Below are 13,491 nucleotides of genomic sequence, written 5' to 3' on the forward strand. Positions count from 1 at the left end.
AGAGGAGGTTGCTGGCAGGGGCTGTCTCCACACTGCAAGGTGCTGGAGCTCAGAGGGCCTCGTCAGCGGGAAGGGACCAGCAAGGGGCTGGATGCCCAAGAACTCTTTGGCCCAGCAGCCTCAGGGCAGCAGGGAGAGCAAGAGGCCCAACTTACCCCTACGTCGGCTCTGCCCCTTCCCACACAGGGGGCCAGCCCAGCAGCTGCCTGACAGACTCTGGCTCCCCCGAGCTCTCTGCCGGTGCAGGGGGAAGGAACAGACGTGTGCATGTTGTTCTGCCTTGGCCTGGGAGTGTGGACCCCCCGCCTGGCCCCCAGGCTCAGGGGCAAGGGCCCGGAGAGAGCACCACCCCGAAGCGCTTTTCTCCCGGGCTTGGGAGCATTGTGCGTGCCTGGCGGGAACAGCGGGCGGGAGTATTGGCAAATCGGCCTTTGGAGGCAGCCGGGGAGGTCTTCCAGCGGGAGAGGGCCGGTTGTGCTCAGAGGCCCCACAGGCCATGGGCAGGACCCAGCAGGGCCCCTGCCCCTGGCCAGCCTTGCCCAGATCTTCCTGGCCTCCGGGTGTTCTGCCCCACCAAGGGGCAGGCTCCGGGGACTGGGTCCAGACATGCCCGGGCGCCTCCACTGGCTCATCCCCGCTGGTGCCTTTCCCCTGGGCCTAGGCCTCGGTTGAGGCCTCCTTGGAGAGGAGATTGCTGGCAGGGGCTGTCTCCACACTGCAAGGTGCTGGAGCTCAGAGGGCCTCGTCAGAGGGAAGGGACCAGCAAGGGGCTGGAGGCCCAAGACCTCTTTGGCCCAGCAGCCTCAGGGCAGCAGGGAGAGCAAGAGGCCCAACTTGCCGCTAGGGCGGCTCTGCCCCTTCCCACACAGGCGGCGAGCCCAGCAGCTGCCTGACAGACTCTGGCTCCCCCCAGCTCTCTGCCGGTGGAGGGGGCAGAAACAGACGTGTGCATGTGGTTCTGCCTTGGCCTGGGAGTGTGGATCCCCTGCCTGGCCCCCAGGCTCAGGGGCAAGGGCCCGGAGAGAGCACCAGCCCGAAGCGCTTTTCTCCCGGGCTTGGGAGCATTGTGCGCGCCTGCTGGGAACAGTGGGCAGGAGTGCTTGAAAACCGGCCTTTGGAGGCAGCCGGGGATGTCTTCCAGTGGGAGAGGGCCGGTTGTGCTCAGAGGCCCCACAGGCCAGGGGCAGAACCCAGCAGGGCCCCTGCCCCTGGCCAGCCTTGCCCAGACCTTCCTGCCTCCGGGGGTACAGCCCCACCAAGGGGCAGGCTGCGGGGACTGGGTCCAGACATGCCCTGGCGCCTCCCCAGGCTCATCCCCGCTGGTGCCTTTCCCCTGGGCCTAGGCCTCGGTTGAGGCCTCGTTGCAGAGGAGGTTGCTGGCAGGGGCTGTCTCCACACTGCAAGGGGCTGGAGCTCAGAGGGCCACGTCAGAGGGAAGGGACCAGCAAGGGGCTGGATGCCCAAGACCTCTTTGGCCCAGCAGCCTCAGGGCAGCAGGGAGAGCAAGAGGCCCAACTTGGCCCTAGGTCGGCTCTGCCCCTTCCCACACAGGCGTCCAGCCCAGCAGCTGCCTGACAGACTCTGGCTTCCCCCAGCTCTCTGCCGGTGGAGGGGGCAGGAACAGACGTGTGCATGTGGTTCTGCCTTGGCCTGGGAGTGTGGATCCCCTGCCTGGCCCCCAGGCTCAGGGGCAAGGGCCCGGAGAGAGCACCACCCCGAAGCGCTTTTCTCCCGGGCTTGGAAGCACTGTGCGTGCCTGGCGGGAACAGCGAGCGGGAGTGTTGGCAAATCGGCCTTTGGAGGCAGCCGGGGAGGTCTTACAGTGGGAGAGGGCCGGTTGTGCTCAGAGGCCCCACAGGCCAGGGGCAGAACCCAGCAGGGCCCCTGCCCCTGGCCAGCCTTGCCCAGACCTTCCTGCCTCCGGGGGTACAGCCCCACCAAGGGGCAGGCTGCGGGGACTGGGTCCAGACATGCCCTGGCCCCTCCCCAGGCTCATCCCCGCTGGTGCCTTTCCCCTGGGCCTAGGCCTCGGTTGAGGCCTCGTTGCAGAGGAGGTTGCTGGCAGGGGCTGTCTCCACACTGCAAGGTGCTGGAGCTCAGAGGGCCTCGTCAGAGGGAAGGGACCAGCAAGGGGCTGGATGCCCAAGACCTCTTTGGCCCAGCAGCCTCAGGGCAGCAGGGAGAGCAAGAGGCCCAACTTGCCCCTAGGTCGGCTCTGCCCCTTCCCACACAGGGGGCCAGCCCAGCAGCTGCCTGACAGACTCTGTCTCTCCTGAGCTCTCTGCCGGTGGAGGGGGCAGGAAGAGACGTGTGCATGTGGTTCTGCCTTGGCCTGGGAGTGTGTTCCCCCTGCATTGCCCCCAGGCTCAGGGGCAAGGGCCCGGTGAGAGCACCACCCCGAAGCGCTTTTCTCACGGGCTTGGGAGCATTGTGCGAACCTGGTGGGAACAGTGGGCGGGAGTGTTTGCAAACCGGCCTTTGGAGGCAGCCGGGGAGTTCTTCCAGCGGGAGAGGGCCGGATATGCTCAGAGGCCCCACAGGCCAGGGGCAGGACCCAGCAGGTCCCCTGCCCCTGGTCAGCCTTTCCCAGTCCTTCCTGGCCTCCGGGGGTACTGCCCCACCAAGGGGCAGGCTGCGGAGACTGGGTCCAGACATGCCCGGGCGCCTCCCCAGGCTCATCCCCGCTGGTGCCTTTCCCCTGGGCCTAGGCCTCGGTTTAGGCTTCCTTGGAGAGGAGGTTGCTGGCAGGGGCTGTCTCCACACTGCAAGGTGCTGGAGCTCAGAGGGCCTCGTCAGAGGGAAGGGACCAGCAAGGGGCTGGATGCCCAAGACCTCTTTGGCCCAGCAGCCTCAGGGCAGCAGGGAGAGCAAGAGGCCCAACTTGCCGCTAGGGCGGCTCTGCCCCTTCCCACACAGGCGGCCAGCCCAGCAGCTGCCTGACAGACTCTGGCTCTGCCGAGCTCTCTGCCGGTGCAGGGGGCAGATCAGACGTGTGCATGTGGTTCTGCCTTGGCCTGGGAGTGTGGATCCCCTGCCTTGCCCCCAGGCTAAGGGGCAAGGGCCCGGAGAGAGCACCACCCCGAAGCACTTTTCTCCCGGGCTTGGGAGCATTGTGCACGCCTGCTGGAAACAGTGGGCGGGAGCGCTTGCAAACCGGCCTTTGGAGGCAGCCGGGGAGGTCTTCCAGTGGGAGAGGGCCGGTTGTGCTCAGAGGCCCCACAGGCCAGGGGCAGGACCCAGCAGGGCCCCTGCCCCTGGCCAGCCTTGCCCAGACCTTCCTGGCCTCCGGGGGTACTGCCCCACCAAGGGGCAGGCTGCGGGGACTGGGTCCAGACATGGCCGGGCGCCTCCCCAGGCTCATCCCCGCTGGTGCCTTTCCCCTGGTCCTAGGCCTCGGTTGAGGCCTCCTTGGAGAGGAGGTTGCTGGCAGGGGCTGTCTCCACACTGCGAGGTGCTGGAACTCAGAGGGACTCGTCAGAGGGAAGGGACCAGCAAGGGGCTGGATGCCCAAGACCTCTTTGGCCCAGCAGCCTCAGGGCAGCAGGGAGAGCAAGAGGCCCAACTTGCCCCTAGGTCGGCTCTGCCCCTTCCCACACAGGCGGCCAGCCCAGCAGCTGCCTACAGACTCTGGCTCCCCCCAGCTTTCTGCCGGTGCAGGGGGCAGGAACAGACGTGTGCATGTCCTTCTGCCTTGGCCTGGGAGTGTGTTCCCCATGCCTGGCCCCCAGGCTCAGGGGCAAGGGCCTGGAGAGAGCACCAGCCCGAAGCGCTTTTCTCCCGGGCTTGGGAGCATTGTGCGTGCCTGGCGGGAACAGTGTGCGGGAGTGCTTGTAAATCGGCCTTTGGAGGCAGACGGGGAGGTCTTCCAGTGGGAGAGTGCCGGTTGTGCTCAGAGGCCCCACAGGCCAGGGGCAGGACCCAGCAGTGTCCCTGCCCCTGGCAGCCTTGCCCAGACCTTCCTGGCCTCCGGGGGTACAGCCCCACCAACGGGCAGGCTGCGGGGACTGGGTCCAGACATGGTCGTTCGCCTCCCCTGGCTCATCCCCGCTGGTGCCTTTCCCCTGGGCCTAGGCCTCGGTTGAGGCCTCCTTGGAGAGGAGATTGCTGGCAGGTGCTGTCTCCACACTGCAAGGTGCTGGAGCTCAGAGGGCCTCGTCAGAGGGAAGGGACCAGTAAGGGGCTGGATGCCCAAGACGTCTTTGGCCCAGCAGCCTCAGGGCAGCAGGGAGAGCAAGAGGCCCAACTTGCCCTTAGGTCGGCTCTGCCCCTTCCCACACAGCCGGCCAGCCCAGCAGCTGCCTGACAGACTCTGGCTCCCCCGAGCTCTCTGCCGGTGCAGGGGGCAGGAACAGACGTGTGCAAGTGGTTCTGCCTTGGCCTGGGAGTGTGTTCCCCCTGCATTGCCCCCTGGCTCAGGGGCAAGGGCCCGGTGAGAGCACCACCCCGAAGCGCTTTTCTCCCGGGTTTGGGAGCATTGAGTGCCTGGCGGGAACAGCGGGCGGGAGTGCTTGCAAACCGGCCTTTGTGGACAGCCGGGGAGGTCTTCCAGTGGGAGAGGGCCGGTTGTGCTCAGAGGCCCCACAGGCCAGGGGCAGGACCCAGCAGGGCCCCTGCCCCTGACCAGCCTTGCCCAGACCTTCCTGCCCTCCGGCGGTACTGCCCCACCAAGGGGCAGGCTGCGGGGACTGGGTCCAGACATGCCCGGGCGCGTCCCCAGTCTCATCCCCGCTGGTGCCTTTCCCCTGGGCCTAGGCCTCGGTTGAGGCCTCCTTGGAGAGGAGGTTGCTGGCAGGGGCTGTCTCCAAACTGCAAGGTGCTGGAGCTCAGAGGGCCTCGTCAGAGGGAAGGGACCAGCAAGGGGCTGGATGCCCAAGACCACTTTGGCCCAGCAGCCTCAGGGCAGCAGGGAGAGCAAGAGGCCCAACTTGCCCCTAGGTCGGCTCTGGCCCTTCCCACACAGGCAGCCAGCCCAGCAGCTGCCTGGCAGACTCTGGCTCCCCCGAGCTCTCTGCCGGTGCAGGTGGCAGGAACAGACGTGTGCATGTGGTTCTGACTTGGCCTGGAGTGTGGAACCCCTGCCTCGCCCCCAGGCTCAGGGGAAAGGGCACGGAGAGAGCACCACCCCGAAGCGCTTTTCTCCCGGGCTTGGGAACATTGTGCGTGCCTGGCGGGAACAGCTAGTGGGAATGCTTGCAAACCGGCCTTTGGGGGCAGCCGGGGAGGTCCTCCATGGGCCCGGAGAGAACACCACCCCGATCCGCTTTTCTCCCGGGCTTGGGAGCAGTGTGCGCGGGTGGCGGGAACAGCAGGCAGGAGTGCTTGCAAACCGGCCTTTGGAGGCAGGCGCGGAGGTCTTCCAAGGGCAAGGAGTAAGCATCACCCCAAAATGCTTTTCTCCCGTGCTTGGGAGCATTGTGCACGGCTGGTGGGAACAGCGGGCATGAGTGTTTGCATACTGGCCATCGGAGGCAGCCGGGGAGGTCTTCAAAGCGCCCTGAGAGAGCACCACCCCGAAGCGCTTTTCTCCGGGGTTTTGGAACATTGTTCGTGGCTGGCGGGAACAGCGAGTGGGAGTGCTTGCAAAGCGGCCTTTGGGGGCAGCCGGGGACGTCCTCCATGGTCCCGGAGAGAACACCACCCCGAATCGCTTTTCTCACGGTCTTGGGAGCATTGTGCACGGCTGGCGGGAACAGCGGGCATGAGTGCTTGCAAACTGTCCTTTGGAGGCAGCCGGGGAGGTCTTCCAAGGGCCCGGACTGATCACCACCCCAAAATGCTTTTATCCCGGGCTTGGGAGCAATGTGCGCGGCTGTCGGGAACAGCGGACATGAGTGCTTGCAAACTGTCCTTTGGAGGCAGCCGGGGAGGTCTTCCAAGGGCCCGGAGAGAGCACCACCCCAAAATGCTTTTCTCCCGGGCTTGGGAGCATTGTGCGTGGCTGGCGGAAGCAGCGGGAATGAGTACTTACAAACCTGCCTTTGGAGGCAGCCGGGGAGGTCTTGAAAGTGCCCGGAGAGAGCACCACCCCGAAGCGCTTTTCTCCCGGGCTTGGGAGCATTGTGCGCGGCTGGCGGGAACAGCAGGCAGGAGTGCTTGCAAACTGGCCTTTGGAGGCAGCCGGGGAGGTCTTCCAAGGGCCCGGAATGAGCACCACCCCAAAATGCTTTTCTCCCGGGCTTGGGAGCATTGTGCGCGCCTGGTGGGAACAACGGGCATGAGTGCTTGCAAACCGGCCTTTGGAGGCAGCCGGGGAGGTCTTCCAAGGGCCTGTAGAGAGCACCACCCCGAAGCGCTTTTCTCCCGGGCTTGGAACATTTGCGCGGATGGCGGGAACAGCGAGTGGGAGTGCTTCCCAACCGGCCTTTTGGGGCAGCCGGGGAGGTCTTCCAAGGGCCCGGACTGATCACCACCCCAAAATGCTTTTCTCCCGGGCTTGGGAGCATTGTGCGTGGCTGGCGGAAGCAGCGGGAATGAGTACTTACAAACCTGCCTTTGGAGGCAGCCGGGGAGGTCTTGAAAGTGCCCGGAGAGAGCACCACCCTGAAGCGCTTTTCTTCCGGGCTTGGGAGCATTGTGCGCGGCTGGCAGGAACAGCGGACATGAGTGCTTGCAAACCGGCCTTTGTAGGCAGCGGGGAGGTCTTCCAAGGGCCCGGAGAGAGCACCACCCCAAAATGCTTTTCTCCCGGGCTTGGGAGCATTGTGTGCGGCTGGCGGGTCAGCGGGAGGCAGTTCTTGAAAACCAGCCTTTGGAGGCAGCCGGGGAGGTCTTCCAAGGGCCGGGAGAGAGCACCACCCCGAAGCTCTTTTCTCCCGGGCTTGGGAGCATTGTACGCGGCTGGCGGGACAGCGGGAGGGAGTTCTTGCAAACCGGCCTTTGGAGGCAGCCGGGGAAGTCTTCAAAGGGCCGGGAGAGAGCACCACCCCGAAGCGCTTTTCTCCTGGGCTTGGGAGCATTGTGCGCGCCTGCTGGGAACAGTGGGCGGGAGCGCTTGCAAACCGGACTTTGGAGGCAGCCGGGGAGGTCTTCCAGTGGGAGAGGGCCGGTTGTGCTCAGAGGCCCCACAGGAAAGGGGCAGGACCCAGCAGGGCCCCTGCCCCTGGCCAGCCTTGCCCAGACCTTCCTGGCCTCCGGGGGTACTGCCCCACCAAGGGGCAGGCTGCGGGGACTGGGTCCAGACATGCTCGGGCGCCTCCCCTGGCTCATCCCCGCTGGTGCCTTTCCCCTGGGACTAGGCCTCGGTTGAGGCCTCCTTGGAGAGGAGGTTGCGGGCAGGGGCTGTCTCCACACTGCAAGGTGCTGGAGCTCAGAGGGCCTCGTCAGAGTGGAGGGACCAGCAAGGGGCTGGATGCCCAAGACCTCTTTGGCCCAGCAGCCTCAGGGCAGCAGGGAGAGCAAGAGGCCCAACTTGCCCCTAGGTCGGCTCTGCCCCTTCCCACACAGGCGGCCAGCCCAGCAGCTGCCTGACAGACTCTGGCTCCCCTGAGCTCTCTGCCGGTTCAGGGGGCAGATCAGACGTGTGCATGTGGTTCTGCCTTGGCCTGGGAGGGTGTTCCCCCTGCATTGCCCCCAGGCTCAGGGGCAAGGGCCCGGTGAGAGCACCACCCCGAAGCGCTTTTCTCCCGGGCTTGGGAGCATTGTGCGCGCCTGCTGGGAACAGTGGGCGGGAGCGCTTGCAAACCGGCCTTTGGAGGCAGCCGGGGAGGTCTTCCAGTGGGAGAGGGCCGGTTGTGCTCAGAGGCCCCACAGGCCAGGGGCAGGACCCAGCAGGGCCCCTGCCCCTGGCCAGCCTTGCCCAAACCTTCCTGGCCTCCGGGGGTACTGCCCCACCAAGGGGCAGGCTGTGGGGACTGGGTCCAGACATTCCCGGGCTCCTCCCCAGGTTCATCCCCGCTGGTGCCTTTCCCTGGGACTAGGCCTCGGTAGAGGCCTCCTTGGAGAGGAGGTTGCTGGCAGGGGCTGTCTCCACACTGCAAGGTGCTGGAGCTCAGAGGGCCTCGTCAGAGGGAAGGGACCAGCAAGGGGCTGGATGCCCAAGACCTCTGTGGCCCAGCAGCCTCAGGGCAGCAGGGAGAGCAAGAGGCCCAACTTGCCCCTAGGTCGGCTCTGCCCCTTCCCACACAGGCGGCCAGCCCAGCAGCTGCCTGACAGACTCTGGCTCTGCCGAGCTCTCTGCCAGTGCAGGGGGCAGGAACAGACGTGTGCATGTGGTTCTGCCTTGGCCTGGGAGTGTGTTCCCCCTGCATTGCCCCCAGGCTCAGGGGCAAGTGCCCGGTGAGAGCACAACCCCGAAGCGCTTTTCTCCCGGGCTTGGGAGCATTGTGCACGCCTGCTGGGAACAGTGGGAGGGAGCGCTTGCAAACCGGCCTTTGGAGGCAGCCGGGGAGGTCTTCCAGTGGGAGAGGGCCGGTTGTGCTCAGAGGCCCCACAGGCCAGGGGCAGGACGCAGCAGGGCCCGTGCCCCTGGCCAGCCTTGCCCAGACCTTCATGGCCTCCGGGGGTACTGCCCCACCAAGGGGCAGTCTGCGGGGACTGGGTCCAGACATGCTCGGGCGCCTCCCCTGGCTCATCCCCGCTGGTGCCTTTCCCCTGGGCCTAGGCCTCGGTTGAGGCCTCCTTGGAGAGGAGGTTGCTGGCAGGGGCTGTCTCCACACTGCAAGGTGCTGGAGCTCAGAGGGCCTCGTCAGAGGGAAGGGACCAGTAAGGGGCTGGATGCCCAAGATGTCTTTGGCCCATCAGCCTCAGGGCAGCAGGGAGAGGAAGAGGCCCAACTTGCCCCTAGGGCGGCTCTGCCCCTTCCCACACAGGCGGCCAACCCAGCAGCTGCCTGACAGACTCTGTCTCTCCTGAGCTCTCTGCCGGTGGAGGGGGCAGGAGGAGACGTGTGCATGTGGTTCTGCCTTGGCCTGGGAGTGTGTTCCCCCTGCATTGCCCCCAGGCTCAGGGGCAAGGGCCCGGTGAGAGCACCACCCCGAAGCGCTTTTCTCCCGGGCTTGGGAGCATTGTGCGAACCTGGTGGGAACAGTGGGCGGGAGTGTTTGCAAACCGGCCTTTGGAGGCAGCCGGGGAGTTCTTCCAGCGGGAGAGGGCCGGATATGCTCAGAGGCCCCACAGGCCAGGGGCAGGACCCAGCAGGTCCCCTGCCCCTGGTCAGCCTTTCCCAGTCCTTCCTGGCCCCCGGGGGTACTGCCCCACCAAGGGGCAGGCTGCGGAGACTGGGTCCAGACATGCCCGGGCGCCTCCCCAGGCTCATCCCCGCTGGTGCCTTTCCCCTGGGCCTAGGCCTCGGTTTAGGCTTCCTTGGAGAGGAGGTTGCTGGCAGGGGCTGTCTCCACACTGCAAGGTGCTGGAGCTCAGAGGGCCTCGTCAGAGGGAAGGGACCAGCAAGGGGCTGGATGCCCAAGACCTCTTTGGCCCAGCAGCCTCAGGGCAGCAGGGAGAGCAAGAGGCCCAACTTGCCGCTAGGGCGGCTCTGCCCCTTCCCACACAGGCGGCCAGCCCAGCAGCTGCCTGACAGACTCTGGCTCTGCCGAGCTCTCTGCCGGTGCAGGGGGCAGATCAGACGTGTGCATGTGGTTCTGCCTTGGCCTGGGAGTGTGGATCCCCTGCCTTGCCCCCAGGCTAAGGGACAAGGGCCCGGAGAGAGCACCACCCCGAAGCACTTTTCTCCCGGGCTTGGGAGCATTGTGCACGCCTGCTGGAAACAGTGGGCGGGAGCGCTTGCAAACCGGCCTTTGGAGGCTGCCGGGGAGGTCTTCCAGTGGGAGAGGGCCGGTTGTGCTCAGAGGCCCCACAGGCCAGGGGCAGGACCCAGCAGGGCCCCTGCCCCTGGCCAGCCTTGCCCAGACCTTCCTGGCCTCCGGGGGTACTGCCCCACCAAGGGGAAGGCTGCGGGGACTGGGTCCAGACATGTCCGTGCGCCTCCCCAGGATCATCCCCGCTGGTGCCTTTCCCCTGGGCGTAGGCCTCGGTTGAGGCCTCTTTGGAGAGGATGTTGCTGGCAGGGGCTGTCTCCACACTGCAAGGTGCTGGAGCTCAGAGGGCCTCGTCAGAGGGAAGGGACCAGCAAAGGGCTGGATCCCCAACACCTCTTTGACCCAGCAGCCTCAGGGCAGCAGGGATAGCAAGAGGCCCAACTTGCCCCTAGGTCGGCTCTGCCACGTCCCACACAGGCAGCCAGCCCAGCAGCAGCCTGGCAGTCTCTGGCTCCCCCGAGCTCTCTGCCGCTGTAGGGGGCAGGAACAGACGTGTGCATGTCGTTCTGCCTTGGCCTGGGAGTGTGTTTCCCTGCCTGGCCCCCAGGCTCAGGGGCAAGGGCCCGGAGAGAGCACCAGCCTGAAGCGCTTTTCTCCCGGGCTTGGGAGCATTGTGCGGGCCTGGCGGGAACAGCGGGCTGGAGTGCTTGCAAACCGGCCTTTGGAGGCAGACGGGGAGGTCTTCCAGCGGGAGAGTGCCGGTTGTGCTCAGAGGCCCCACAGGCCAGGGGCAGGACCCAGCAGTGTCCCTGCCCTTGGCAGCCTTGCCCAGACCTTCCTGGCCTCCGGGGGTACTGCCCCACCAAGGGGCAGGCTGTGGGGCCTGGGTCCAGACATGCCCGGGCGCCTCCCCATTCTCATCCCCGCTGGTGCCTTTCCCCTGGGCCTAGGCCTCGGTTGAGGCCTCCTTGGAGAGGAGGTTGCTGGCAGGGGCTGTCTCCACACTGCAAGGTGCTGGAGCTCAGAGGGCCTCGTCAGAGGGAAGGGACCAGCAAGGGGCTGGATGCCCAAGAACTCTTTGGCCCAGCCGCCTCAGGGCAGCAGGGAGCGCAAGAGGCCCAACTTGCCCCTAGGTCGGCTCTGCCCCTTCCCACACAGGCGGCCAGCCCAGCAGCTGCCTGACAGACTCTGGCTCCCCCGAGCTCTCTGCCGGTGCAGGGGGAAGGAACAGACGTGTGCATGTGGTTCTGCCTTGGCCTGGGAGTGTGGACCCCCTGCCTGGCCCCCAGGCTCAGGGGCAAGGGCCCGGAGAGAGCACCACCCCGAAGTGCTTTTCTCCCGGGCTTGGGAGCATGGTGCGCGCCTGGTGGGAACAGTGGGCGGGAGTGCTTGCAAACCAGCCTTTGGAGGCAGCCGGGGAGGTCTTCAAGTGGGAGAGGGCCGGTTGTGCTCAGAGGCTCCACAGGCCAGGGGCAGGACCCAGCAGGGCCCGTGCCCCTGGCCAGCCTTGCCCCGAACTTCCTGGCCTCCGGGGGTACTGTCCCACCAAGGGGACGCTGCGGGGACTGGGTCCAGACATGCCCGGGCGCCTCCCCAGTCTCATCCCCGCTGGTGCCTTTCCCCTGGGCCTAGGCCTCGGTAGAGGCCTCCTTGGAGAGGAGGTTGCTGGCAGGGGCTGTCTCCACACTGCAAGGTGCTGGAGCTCAGAGGGCCTCGTCAGAGGGAGGGGACCAGCAAGGGGCAGGATGCCCAAGACCTCTTTGGCCCAGCAGCCTCAGGGCAGCAGGGAGAGCAAGAGGCCTAACTTGCCCCTAGGTCGGTTCTGCCCCTTCCCACACAGGCCGCCAGCCCAGCAGCTGCCTGACAGACTCTGGCTTCCCCCAGCTCTCTGCCGGTGGAGGGGGCAGGAACAGACGTGTGCATGTGGTTCTGCCTTGGCCTGGGAGTGTGGATCCCCTGCCTGGCCCCCAGGCTCAGGGGCAAGGGCCCGGAGAGAGCACCACCCCGAAGCGCTTTTCTCCCGGGCTTGGAAGCACTGTGCGTGCCTGGCGGGAACAACGGGCGGGAGTGTTGGCAAACCGGCCTTTGGAGGCAGCCGGGGAGGTTTCCAGTGGGAGAGGGCCGCTTGTGCTCAGAGGCCCCACAGGCCAGGGGCAGAACCCAGCAGGGCCCCTGCCACTGGCCAGCCTAGCCCAGACATTCCTGGCCTTTTGGGGTACTGTCCCACCAAGGAGCAGGCTGCGGGGACTGGGTACAGACATGCCGGGGCGCCTCCCCAGGCTCATCCCCGCTGGTGCCTTTCCCCTGGGCCTAGGCCTCGGGTGAGGCCTCCTTGGAAAGGAGGTTGCTGGCAGGGGCTGTCTCCACACTGCAAGGTGCTGGAGCTCAGAGGGCCTCGTCAGAGGGAAGGGACCAGCAAGGGGCTGGATGCTCAAGACTTCTTTGGCCCAGCAGCCTCAGGGCAGCAGGCAGAGCAAGAGGCCCAACTTGCCCCTAGGTCGGCTCTGCCCCTTCCCACACAGACGGCCAGCCCAGCAGCTGCCTGACAGACTCTGGCTCCCCCCAGCTCTCTGCCGGTCCAGGGGCAGGAACAGACGTGTGCATGTGGTTCTGCCTTGGCCTGGGATTGTGGACCCCCTGCCTGGCCCCCAGGCTCAGGGGCAAGGGCCCGGAGAGAGCACCACCCCGAAGCGCTTTTCTCCCGGGCTTGGGAGCATTGTGCGTGCCTGGCGAGAACAGCGGGCGGGAGTGTTGGCAAATCGGCCTTTGGAGGCAGCCGGGGAGGTCTTCCAGTGGGAGAGGGCCGGTTGTGCTCAGAGGCCCCACAGGCCAGGGGCAGAACCCAGCAGGGCCCCTGCCCCTGGCCAGCCTTGCCCAGACCTTCCTGGCCTCCGGGGGTACTGCCCCACCAAGGGGCAGGCTGTGGGGCCTGGGTCCAGACATGCCCGGGCGCCTCCCCATTCTCATCCCCGCTGGTGCCTTTCCCCTGGGCCTAGGCCTCGGTTGAGGCCTCCTTGGAGAGGAGGTTGCTGGCAGGGGCTGTCTCCACACTGCAAGGTGCTGGAGCTCAGAGGGCCTCGTCAGAGGGAAGGGACCAGCAAGGGGCTGGATGCCCAAGAACTCTTTGGCCCAGCCGCCTCAGGGCAGCAGGGAGAGCAAGAGGCCCAACTTGCCCCTAGATCGGCTCTGCCCCTTCCCACACAGGCGGCCAGCCCAGCAGCTGCCTGACAGACTCTGGCTTCCCCCAGCTCTCTGCCGGTGGAGGGGGCAGGAACAGACGTGTGCATGTGGTTCTGCCTTGGCCTGGGAGTGTGGATCCCCTGCCTGGCCCCCAGGCTCAGGGGCAAGGGCCCGGAGAGAGTACCACCCCGAAGCGCTTTTCTCCCGGGCTTGGAAGCACTGTGCGTGCCTGGCGGGAACAGCGAGCGGGAGTGTTGGCAAATCGGCCTTTGGAGGCAGCCGGGGAGGTCTTACAGTGGGAGAGGGCCGGTTGTGCTCAGAGGCCCCACAGGCCAGGGGCAGAACCCAGCAGGGCCCCTGCCCCTGGCCAGCCTTGCCCAGACCTTCCTGCCTCCGGGGGTACAGCCCCACCAAGGGGCAGGCTGCGGGGACTGGGTCCAGACATGCCCTGGCCCCTCCCCAGGCTCATCCCCGCTGGTGCCTTTCCCCTGGGCCTAGGCCTCGGTTGAGGCCTCGTTGCAGAGGAGGTTGCTGGCAGGGGCTGTCTCCACACTGCAAGGTGCTGGAGCTCAGAGGGCCTCGTCAGAGGGAAGGGACCAGCAAGGGGCTGGATGCC

The sequence above is a fragment of the Dama dama genome, unplaced genomic scaffold, assembly GCF_033118175.1.
Source record: "Dama dama isolate Ldn47 unplaced genomic scaffold, ASM3311817v1 ptg000094l, whole genome shotgun sequence".
NCBI classification, from domain to species: Eukaryota; Metazoa; Chordata; class Mammalia; order Artiodactyla; family Cervidae; genus Dama; species Dama dama.